This window comes from Macaca mulatta, chromosome 3, assembly GCF_049350105.2.
Source record: "Macaca mulatta isolate MMU2019108-1 chromosome 3, T2T-MMU8v2.0, whole genome shotgun sequence".
NCBI lineage: Eukaryota > Metazoa > Chordata > Mammalia > Primates > Cercopithecidae > Macaca > Macaca mulatta.
In genome coordinates this window covers 126,290,079-126,303,222 of record NC_133408.1, presented here as the reverse complement: position 1 = coordinate 126,303,222, position 13,144 = coordinate 126,290,079, and the positions used below count along the sequence as shown (strand labels likewise).

Here is a 13,144-nt window from a genome sequence, read left to right as displayed (position 1 = left end):
TAGAACATTTCGATACCAAGAAAATATGAACGTCCTATTTTTCCCAAACTGTGCTTACCCCTGTAGGAAGATTTACCTTTATAGTAGTCATTTCCCTGCTTTCCATTACTTCCTGCCCATGTAAAGATCCCTAAAACATATGCTTTTGGTTTTTTTCTTATATATAATATATATGGGATCATAATGTATATTCTTTTTTGTAAAAACACAGGATTTTTTTTCACCCAATATAATGTTTGTAAGGCCTATATTGTTAATGAATCTAATTAAAAAAAATTTAATTGCTATATAGTAACTAGAGTTTGTATGTTCTACACTATAATAATTTATTTCATTTTTGATTAGCACTTGGATTGTTTTGTGATTTCGGCAATTAGAAATGATGCTTCAGGAGACTGGTTCTCAACTAAGGAGATTTTGCTTCCTAGGGGACAATGGTCAATGTTTCAAGACTTTTTTATTGCAACAACTGGCAAGTGCTACTGGCATCTAGTAGGTAGAAGTTGGCATCCTGCTACACAACCTACAATGCACAGGACAGCCACCCATGACAAAGAATTAACACACCCATTAAGTCAATAGTGCTGAGCCTGACAAACCCTGCTCTGGGTTATATTTTTGGGAAAGAAATTGCTGGCTGATAAAGTATATTTATCTTCAAACTTATACAATACTACCATTCTGTTTTAGATAAGGGAGATAGTCATCTAGGTTTCACAGGGAGGGGCGTTTCAGGTAGAAGTCTCTGCAAATGGAAAGGCCCTGCGAAGAGAGCTGGCCAGGTGTGAATGAGGAACAGTGGTCATTGTATGTGGAGCAGAGTGAACTAGATTAGAAGGAGAAGAGGTGAAAGTGTACCAATTTACACTGCCATAATCAGAGTGGGAGGCTTCCCGACACTGTATATCTGCACCAATGCTAAATATCACCAGCTTAAAAATATTTTGCTCCAGGCACGGTGGCTCACACCTATAATCCCAGCACTTTTGGGAGGCTGAGGCGGGTGGATCACAAGGTCAGGAGATGGAGACCAGCCTGACCAACATAGTGAAACCCTAGTCTCTACTAAAAATGCAAAAATTAGCTGGGCGTGGTGGTGCACGCCTGTAATCCCAGCTACTCAGGAGGTTGAGGCGGGAGAATCGCTTGAACCCAGGAGGTGGAGGTTGCAGTGAGCCGAGATCGCGCCACTGCACTCCAGCCTGGGTGACAGAGCGAGACTTTGTCTCAATAAAATAAAATAAAATAAAATAAAATAAAATAAAATAAAATAAAATAAAATAAAATAAAATAAAATAAAGTAAAATAAAATAAAATAAAATACAAAACTATTTTTCCAATCTAAAAGGACATGAACAGACACTTCTCAAAAGAAGACATGCAACAAACATAAGAAAATGCTCAACGTCACTAATCATCAGAGAAATGCAAATCAAAACCACAATGAGATCCCATCTTACACTAGTCAGAATGGCTATTACTTAAAAAGTTAAAAAAGAACAGATGCTGGTGAGGCTGTAGCGAAAAGGGAACACTTACACAGTGTTAGTGGGGATATAAATTAGTTAAACTCTATGGAAAATAGTTTGGAGATTTCTCAAAGACCTTAAAGCAGAACTATCGTTTGACTCAGCAATTGCATTACTGGGTATAAACCCAAAGGAAAATAAGTCATTCTACAAAAATGACACATGCACGTATATGTTCATTGCAGCACTATTTGCAATAGCAAAAACATGGAATCAACCTAGGAGCCCAACAGTGGTGGATTGAATAAAGAAAATGTGGTACATATACACCATGGAATACTACACAGCCATAAAACAGTGACATTGTGTACTTTGCAGCAATATGGATGCAGCTGGAGGCCATCATTTTAAGATAATTAACATAAGAACAGAAAACCAAATAGTGCATATTCTCACTTCTAAGTTGGAGCTAAATATTGGGTAAACATGGACATAAAGAAAGGAACAATAGACACTGGGATCCATGGACTGGGGGTAGCAGGGAATGGAACAAGGGCTGAAAAACTACCAATTGGGTGTTATGCTCACTACTTGGATCATTTGTATCCCAAACCTCAGTGTCAGGCAATATACCCATGTAACAAACCTCCACGTGTACCTCCTGATCTAAAATAAAAGTTAAAATTATATGAATTATTTTTGCCAATCTAATTATATTTCATCAGAGTTTTAATTAGTATTTCATTATTAGCTAATGGAATTAATCACTTTTTCAAGTCTTTGTTGGCCAAGTTGATGATTTTAAAACATTGGCTTACCTTCCTCATCCTCATTTATTTGTAGGTATTCTTTATATAATCTGGCTCCTAGACTGTTGTTGGTTATACCTTGTTCATATCTTCTCTGTGGCTTGTCTGTGTATTCTTATGTGATATTTTTTAATGTATAGAAATTCCTAAGTTTAAATAACAAATATTTCTCTTTAGTGCTTTTTGTGAGGTGCTGAAGAAATCCTTATGTACCCCAGATTTATGATGATTCTTCTAAAATCTTTGGCATTTTACCTTTTTCATTTAGATATTTAAATCACCTGGAAATGATTTTTGTGTAGGGAGTGTGATATAGGGTTCAATTTCACTTTTTCCATACAGATAACACATTTACCTTTCATGACTTATTGGAAAATCTGTGCCGCTCTTCCATCTTTCTCATAAATCAAGAATCCATATATATGAGAGGCTTGGTTTCTGGGCTGCTGAATCTGTCCCATTGGTCTTTTTGCAGGTTCAGCCCTCCAGGAAGCAGACTTTGAGACTCTGATAGAAGGGAGTTTATTAAGGAGGGTGATCAGGATCAACACATGTGGAAGGGAAGGAGCAAAAGCAAGATTGAGCAGAGAGAGAAGCTGGGCTGCAATTCAGTCTCAACAAAGCCTCAGTTGACCATATGGGAAACTGAAGCCAAGGTGGTTACTGAGAGTTGTTCAGAGTCGGGATGAGAAGGGCATGTTTATATTCCATATCAATTATTGGATACAAGCTCTCTTCAGCTGAAATAAATCATTTACTCTGGCAGCACCCCCGGCTTCTGGGAAAATAAGTTCTTTCATCTCAAAGGGATTTCAGCAGTACATCACAACATTCACTACAGCCCACCTCTTGAGATGTTTGGATTTATTTCTTCATTTGTAGGAGCAGATCTTCCAGGATTCTGGAAGACCTCTTTTAGAAACCAATAAGAGGAAAGCGAATGGGACAAACCACAACCTTTGCAATGTAGGCATTCTTAGGACTGAAACTGATACTCATAATCTTCCCTCTCTGCTCTCTATTCTAGATTTTCTCACCCTCATCTAGCATCTCTGCTGGTCTTGGTGGCTAACTTGGTGTTACAAAACCTTAAACCCTGAGGGTTCTGAATCCTTGGTTACCACGCCCTTCTCAGGCCATGACTCCTGCAATTGTTCACCTACTGTCAAAATTGACAAGAGAGTACTGATTCACCCAAAGGTATCACTTACATGTAAAACATTCTTCTCTGCTATCACTGTATAACAGCAGCTTCACCTCTCCTGAAGGCGGGGTCAATAGCTGTTGCTGTAACTCCTCTCTTACCTGCTGACCTTTGACACAGATGTTCAAGTGGCTGAGCAGCAACCATAGCTTGTGTTTCAGTGGGACTCTTGCTGTGTGTCAAGCACTGTGGAGGGTCTGAAATTTTACACTACTTGCAAACTAACAAGTTAGCTTGCTGTAGTTTCACAGACCATAGTGGAAGACTTAAGACTCCAATTCTTAAAGGGCAACATGAAAAAGACCAGGTGACACTTGCACATGCTGTAGGTTGCATTCTAGGAGAGCAATCCCAAGTGTAGGAAATCTGAATCTTTTATAATAGTTAGCAAGCCTCCTGAGGGAGACACTATTTCCAAAACTGCTCACTGTAAAAATAGTCTTAAAAAAATATTCTGGATCAAAGGAAGTTAGTGCCACTTCTCAGAACAGCTTCAGAAACACGAGATACCCATGGAGAATTTTCTCCTGGCACTATTGTTGTTTTATGTTTTGCTTTTACGTTTTATAAACCCCACAGTATTTTTGTCATTATATTTGCTAGGAAAAGTAATTTTCTTTCAAAAATGTTTTAAAATTCTCTTATATTACCTATTTTAAAAATTATTTTTGGTGCTCCCTGTATCTTTCTGTAAATCAAAATTTGCATTTGGTATTATTTCTCTTTAGACTGAAGAATTCTCTTAGCCTTTTTTTTTTTTAGTTTTGAGTCTGCTGGCCATGGATTATTTTAGATTTCATTTACCGGAAAATGCATCTCTTTGGATACAATTTTGAGGATTTTTTTTTACTGGATATAGAATTCTAGATATAGAATTCTGGATATAGATTTTTTCTTTCAGCATAAATTTTTTTAACCTAATAATTTATTTAATTCTTCTCAAGTAGAGATCATTTTTCTCCCTTTCATTTTTAGTTGACATGTAATAATTGTACATATTTGTGGGTTACAGAGTGATATCTCAATACATGTAAGCGTAATGATCAAATCAGGGTAATTAGCATATCATCACCTTAGACATTTATCATTTCTTTGTTTTAGAAAGATTCAAAATTCTCTCTTCTAGCTTTTTGAAAATATACAGCAGATTATATTACAGTTAACCGTATTTGCCCACCAGTGCTATAGAACACTAGAACTTATTCCTCCTCTCTAGCTGTAATTTTATATCTGTTAACTCTCTTCCTATCCACCCCTCCACCCTACCCTTTCCATCCTGTAACAACCACAATTCTAGTCCCTATTTCTATTAGCTCAACTTTTTAAAACTACCATATATGACTGAGAACATGTTGTGTTTATCTTTCTGTGCCTGACTTACTTCATTTATCATAATGTTCTCCAGGGTCATCCACGTTGCCATGAATAACAGGATTATATTACTTTTTATGACTGAGTAGTATTCCATTATGTGTATATAACATATTAACTGGATTTGTTTGTCTATTGATAGACATTTAGGTTGATTCCATATTTTGGCTATCGTGGATAGTGTTTCAATAAACATGAGGGTGTAGATATTTCTTCCATATACTGACTTTCTCTCCTTTGGATAAATACACAGTCATGGAATTACTGGATTATATGGTAATACTATTTTTAGCTTTTTGAGAAAACTCCATACTACTTTCCATAATGACTCTACTAATTTACATGACCAGCAACATTGTATAAGGATTCTCTTTTCTCCACATCCTCACCAGCATTCATTATTTTTTTGTATTTTTGATAAGAGCCATTCTAAATGGGGTGAGATACTACCTCATTGTGGTTTTGATTTACATTTACCTGATAATTAGTGATGTTGAGTATTTTTTCATATACTTGTTAGGCATCTGAGTATCTTCTTTTGAAAATTATCTATTTAGATCCTTTGCCCATTTATTAATCAGACTTTTTTGTTATTGAATTTTGTTAGTTCCTTGTATGTTCTGGATATTAGACTCTTGTTGGATAAATAGTTTGCAAATATTTTCTCCCATTTTAGGTTATCTCTTCACTCTATTTGATTATTTGTTTTCTTGTGCAAAAGCCTTCACATTTGATATAGTCCTATTTATTTCTTTTTTTGTTGCCTGTGCTTTTGAAGTCTTACTCATAAAATATTGCGTAGGCCACTGTCCTGAAGGGTTTTCCCTATGTTTTCTTCTAGTAGTTTTATATTTTTGAATATTATATTTAAGTCTTTAATCAATTTTCAGTTGATTTTCATATATGGTGAGAAGTGGTGGTCTAGTTTCATTCTTCTGTATAGGGATACCCAGTTTTCCTAGCGTCATTTATTGAAAAGGCTGTCCTTTCCCAAATGTATATGTTCTTGGTGCCTTTGTAAAAAACATGTTGGCTGTAGATAGCATGGATTTATTTATGGGTTTCCTGTTTTGTTTCATTGGTCTATATATCTGTTTTTATACAAAATACCATGTTGTTTTAGTTATTATAGCTTTGTAATATATTTTGAAGTCAGGTGGTGTGATGTCTCTAGCTTTGTTCTTCATACATAGTATTGCTTTGATTATTCTGGGTCTTTTGCAGTTCCATATGAACTTTAGGATTGTATTTTTCTATTTCTGTGAAGAATATAATTAGTATTTTTATAGGGATTGCATTGTATCTGTAGATTGCTTTGGGAATTAAAAGAATTAATATTGTTATAACAACTGTACTACCCAAAATAATCTACAGATACAATGGGATGTCTTTCCATTTGTTTATTTCCCCTTCAATTTATTTCATCAGTGTTTTATAGTTTTCATCATGTAAATCCTTCACTTTCTTAGTTACATTTATTTCTAGGGTATTGTCTTTTTTTTCCTTTTTTTGTACAGGTACTGCAAATGGGATTGATTTCTTGATTTCTTTTTCAGCTAGTTCATTATTGGCATATAGAAATACTATTGATTTTGGTATGCTAATTTTGTGTTCTGCAACTTTACTGACTTTATCAGTTATAAAAGTTTTTTGATGGAGTCTTTAGGTTTTTCTATATATAAGATTATGTCATCTGCAAAAAGGGACCATTTAACTTTCTCTTTTCTAATTTGGATGCCCTTTATTTCTTTCTCTCACCTAATTGCTCTGGCTAGGACTTCCAGCATTAGTTTGAATAAGGAAGGCAAAGTGGGCATCTTTGTCTTGACCCAGTTGTTACAGGAAAGGCATTCAACTTTTTCCCATTCAGTATGATGTTAGTTGTTGGTTTGTCATATATGACCTTTATTGTGTTATGATATACTTCTTTTGTTCCTAATTTGTTGAAAGTTTTTATCATGAAGGGATGTTGAATTTTTCAAATGCTTTTTCTGCATCTATTGAGATGATCATATGGCTTTTGCCCTTTACTCTGTTTATGTGATGTATTACATTTATTGATTTGTGTATGTTGAACCATCCTTGCATCCCTGGGATAAAGCTCATTTGAGCATTGTATATTATCTTTTTAATGTATTATTGGATTGATTTTGTTGCAAATTTTTGCATCTGTGTTCATCATGAATATTGCCCTGTAGTTTCTTTTTGGTTGCATCCTTGTCTAGTTGTGATGTTAGGGAAAGAAAGAAAGAAAGAGAGAAAGAGAAGAAGGAAGAGAGGAAGGAAGGAAAGAATCAAATAGACACAATAAAAAATGATATAGGGGATATTACCACTGACCCCACAGAAATACAAACTACCATCAGATAACACTATAAACACCTGTATGCAAATGAACTAGAAAATTTAGAAGAATGGATAAATTCCTGGATACATAAACCCTGCCAACCTAAACCAGGAAGAAATTGAATCCTTGAATTGAATCCAATAACAAATCTGACATTGAGGCAGTAATAAATAGTCTACCAACTAAAAAAAGCCCAGGACCAGACAGACTCACAACTGAATTCTATCAGAAGTACAAAGAGGAACTGGTATCATTCCTTCTGAAACCATTTCAAACAACTTAAAAGGAGGGACTCCTCCCTAACTCATTTTATGAGGCCAGCATCATGTTGATACAGAAACAAAGCAGAGACACAACAAAAAGAAAACTTCAGGCCAATATCCTTGATGAACATTGATGCAAAAATCTTCAATAAAATACTGGTGAACCAAATCCAGCTGCACACCAAAAAGCTTATACACCACGATCAAGTTGGCTTTATCCCAGGGATGTAAGGCTGGTTCAACAAATGCAAATCAATAAATGTAATCCATCACATAACCAGAATCAATGACAAAAACCACATGATTTTCTCAACAGATTCAACAAAGGCCTTTGATAAAATTCAAAATCGCTTCATGTTAAAAACTCACAATAAACTAGGTATTGATGGAACATATCTCAAAATAATAAGAGCTATTTATGACAGACCCACAGCCAATATCATACTGAATGGGCAAAAGCTGGAAGCATTCCCTTTGAAAACCAGCACAAGACAAGGATGCCCTCTCTCACCACTCCTATTCAACATAGTATTGGAAGTTCTAGCCAGGGCAATCAGAAAGAGAAAGAAAGAAAGAAAGTGTATTCAGATAGAAAGAGAGGAAGTCAAATTGTCTCTGTTTGCAGATGACATAATCCTATATTTAGAAAACCCCATCATCTCAGCCCAAAAGCTCCTTAAGTTGATAAGCAACTTCAGCCAATTTTCAGGATACAAAATCAATGTACAAAAAATCACAAGCATTCCTATACACAACAATAGACAAGCAGAGAGCCAAATCGTGGATGGAATCCCACTGACAATTATTATAAACAGAATAAAAATCCTAGGAATATAGCTAATAAGGGACATGAAGGACCTCTTCAAGGAGAACTACAAACCATTGCTCAAGGAAATAAGAGAGGACACAAGCAAATGGAAAACAATTCCATCCTCATGGATAGGAAGAATTGATATTGTGAAAATGGCCATACTGCCCAAATTAATTTATAAATTTAACACTATTCCCATCAAACTAACATTGACATTCTTCACAGAAATAGAAAAAACTACTTTAAAATTCATACAGAACCAAAAAATAGTCTGTATAGTCAAGACAATCCCAAGCGAAAAGAATAAAGCTGGAGGCATCATGCTACCTGACTTCAAACTATACTACGATGCTACAGTAACCAAAAGAGCATGATACTGGTACTAAAACAGACATATAGACCAATGGAACAGAATAGAGACTTCAGAATAAGACCACACATCTACAACCATCTGATCTTCAACAAACCTGACAAAAACAAGCAATGGGGAAAGGATTCCCTATTTAATAAATAGTGCTGGGAGAACTGGCTATCTATATGCAGAAAACTGAATCTGAATCCCTTCCTTAGACCTTATACAAAAATTAACTGAAGATTGACTAAAGACTTAAATGTAAAACCCAAACCCATAAAAGCCCTAGAAGAAAACCTAGGCAATACCATTGAGGACATATGCATAGGCAAAGATTTCGTGGTGAAATTGCCAAAAGCATTTGCAACAAAAGCTAAAATTGACAAATGAGATCTGATTACACTAAAGGGCTTCTGCACAGCAAAAGAAACTACCATCAGAGTGAACAGGCCACCTACAGAATGGGAGAAAATTTTGCAATCTACCCATCTGACAAAGGGCTAATATCCAGAATTTACAAGGAACCTAAACAAATTTACAAGAAAAAAACCCAAACAACCCCATAAAAAAATGGACAAAGGGCATGAACAGACACTTCTTAAAATAAGACATTTATGTGACCAACAAACATATGAAAAAAAGCTTAACATTACTGGTCATTAGAGAATTGTAAATCAAAACCACAATGAGTTACCATCTCACACAGGTCAAAATGGTGATTATTAAAAAGTGAAGATAAAATAGACACTGGCAAGGCTGTGGAGAAATAGGAATGCTTTTCAACCATTGGGGAAGATGGTATGGTGATTCCTCAAAGATCTGGAACCAGAAATACCATTTGACCCAGCAATCCCATTACTGGTATATACCCAAATGAATAGAAATCATTTTATTATGAAGATACATGCACATGTATGTTTATCACGGCACTATTCACAATAGCAAAGACCCAACCCAAATGCCCATCAGTGATAGACTGGATAAAGAAAATGTGGTACATATACACCACAGAATACCCATAAAAATGAATGAGATCATGTCTTTTGCAGGGACATGGATGAAGCTGGAAGCCCTCCTCCTCAGCAAACTAACACAGGAACAGAAAACCAAACACTGCATGTTCTCACTCATAAATGGGAGCTGAACAATGAGAATATATGGACGCAGGGAGGGGAACAACACACACTGGAGACTGTTGGAGAGGGGTGAGGGGAGGGAGAGCATCAGGACAAATAGTTAATGCACGCGGGGCTTAAAAGGTAGGTGATGGGTTGATAGGTGCAGCAAACCACCATGGCACATGTGTACCTCTGTAACACACTTGTGCGTTTTGCACATGTATCCCAGAACTTAAAGTAAAATAAAAATCAATCAATCACTCAATCAACCAGTAAAATAATCAAAATCATATCAAGTATTTTCTTGGACCATAGTGGAATAAAATTAGAAATCAATACTAAGAGGAACTCCAAAACTACACAAATAATGGAAGCTAAACAATTTGCTCCCGAAATATCCTTGGGAAAACAACAAAATTAAGGCAGGAATCAAGACATTTTTCAAAACAATTGAAATTGGAGACACAACATGTGAAAACTTCTGGGGAAACAGCAAAAGCAGTGTTAAGAGGGAAGTTTATGGTGTAAATGCCCACGTCAACAAGACAGAAAGATCTCTTATTAACAACCTAACATCAAACTTCAAGGAACAAGAAAAACAAGAACAATTTAAACCCAAAGCTAGTAGAAGGAAGGAAATAACTATGATTTGAGCAGAACTAAATAAGTTTGAAAGTAAAAATCCACAGTATAATGGATCAATGAAACAAAAATTTGATTTTTTGAAAGGATAAACAAAATTGACAGGCTACTGACTGGATTAACCAAGAAAAAATAAAAGAAGATTCAAATAAGCACAAGCAGAAATTAGTAAGGGGGCATTACAACTGATACAACAGAAACAAATGGATCATCAGAAGCCCACCTATGAACACCTCTGTGTGTACAAGCTAGGAAACCTAGAGGAAACTGATAAATTCCTGGAAACATACAACCCCCCAAGATTGAATCAGGGAGAAATAGGAATCTTGAACAGACCAATAATGAGTAATGAAATTGAATCAATAATAAAAAAAATCTTACAACAACCACCCAAAAATCTCAGGACCAGATGGATTTATAACAAATTTTTACCAGATTCACAAAGAAGAACTGGGACCAATCTTACTGAAACTATTCCAAAAAATTGAGGAGAAGGGAGCCCTTCCTAACTCATTCTACAAAACCATATTACCCTGATACCAATATCAGGCAAGGACAATTAAAAAAAGAGAGAGAGAAAGAAACTACAAGCCAGTATCCCTGATGAACACAGATGCAAATTCCTCCACAAAATACTAGCGAATTGACTCCAACAGCACATAAAAAAAAATAATAATTCAAGTGGGTTTTATTCCAGGGATGCAAAGATGGTTCAATATCCACAAATCAATAAATGTGATTCATCAAATAAACAGAACTAAAAACTAAAATCATATGATCATCTTAACAGATGCCAAAAAAGTATTTGATAAAATCCAACATCCCTTAATGATAAAAACCCTCAACAAACTAGGCATCAAAGGAACACATATCAACATAATAAGACACCTATGGGAAACCCACAGCCAACCTAATACTGAATGGAGAAAAGTTTAAAGTATTCTCTGTAAGAACTGGAACAAGACAAGAATGTCCATGGTCACCACTCCTATTCAACATAGTACTGGAAGCTCTGACAAGCGCAATCAGACAAGATAAAGAAACAAAAGGCATCCAAATTAGAAAAGAGGGATTCAAATTATCTCTGTTTACTGATGAAATGATCATATACCCTAAAACCCTATAGACTCCTCCAAAAAAACTTCTAGAATTGATAAACTCAGTAAATCTTCAGGATACAAAATCAAACTACAAAAATCAGTAGCATTTCTATACACCAATAACGTTCAAGCTGAAAATGATATCAATAACTCAATCCCATTTATGAAAGCCACAAGAAAATAAAATACCTAAGAATACATATAACCAAGGAGATGAAATATCTCTACAAGGAGAATTATAGAACACTGATGAAAGAAGTTGAAGATTACACAAACAGAAAACTTCCTGTGCTCATGGATTGGAAGAATCAGTATCATTAAAATGACTGTACTGCCCAAAGCAATGTACAAATTCAATGCGATGTCTATCAAATTACCAATGTCTAATTTTTACAGAGTTAGTAAAAATAATCCCAAAGTTCATATGGAACCATAAAGAACACTAAATAACCAAAGCAATCCTAAGAAAAAAGAATAAAGTCAGAAGCATAATACTGCCTGACTTGGAATTATACTACAGATCTATATTAACAAAAATAACATCATGCTGGTGTAAAAATATAGATCAATGGAACAGAATGGGAGACCAGATGTAAAGCCATACACCTACAACCAGCTGATCTTTGACAGAGTTAACCAAAATAATGGGGAAAAGACACCCTATTAAATAAATGGTGCTGGGAAAATTGGCTAGCCATATGCAGAGTAATGAAACTGCACCCCTATCTCTCAACATATACAAAACTTAACTCCAAATGTTCAAAGGCTTAAAGGTAAGACCTGAAACTATAAAAATCCTATAAGAAAACCTAGGAAAAATGTTCTGAAGACTTAAATGTGAGATCTGAAACTATAAAAATCCTGTAAGAAAACCTAAGCCAACTCTATTGGCCTTGGCAAAGAATTTTTTTAAAGACCCCAAGAGCAACTTCAGGAAAAACAAAAACAGACACATAGGACTTAATTAAACTAAAAAGCTTTTGCAAAGAAATAAGCAACAAAGAAATAATTAATAGAGTAAGCAGGCCACCTACAGAATTGGAGAAAATATTAACAAATTATGCCTCTGACAAAGGACTAATATCCAGAATTTACAAGGAACTCACTCAAATGACTCAATAAGAAAAGAAAAAAAAAAAAAAAAAGCCAAAAACAACCCCATTAAAAGCTAGGCAAAGCATATGAACAGGTATTTCCTAAAAGAAGACATACAAACAGCTAACAAACCCATAATGTTCAGCATCACTAATTATCAGATAAATACAAATTAAAACTGCAATGAGAATATCATCTTACACCAGTCAGAATGGCTATCATTAAAAAATTGAAAAGCAAAAGATGTTGGCATAGATTCAGAGCAAAGGGAACACTTATACATTGTTGGTGGGAATGTAAATTAGTTAAACCTCTATGGAAAATAGTATGGAGATTTATCAAAGAACTAAAAATAGAGCTACCATTTGACCCAGTAAATCCAGTACTGGGTATTTACTCAAAGCAAAAGAAATCATTATGTAAAAAAGATACCTGTACTTGTATGTTCATTGCAGCACTATTCACAGCAGCACAGTCATGGAACCAACGTAAGTGTCCATTGACAGTTGAATCAATAAAGAAAATGTGGCATATATACACCATGGAACAATACTCAGCCACAA

The 13,144-nt window shown here is 35.2% G+C and overlaps 1 long non-coding RNA gene across 1 annotated transcript in view; it reads right to left on the bottom strand.

The window, feature by feature from the left end:
- Positions 1-13,144, bottom strand: part of LOC144340162 (uncharacterized) — a 71,477-nt gene extending 58,333 nt beyond the window's left edge. Inside the window, exon 1 of the long non-coding RNA XR_013415924.1 lies at positions 13,014-13,144. This is a non-coding gene — a long non-coding RNA (uncharacterized LOC144340162). The remainder of the gene's footprint in view (positions 1-13,013) is intronic.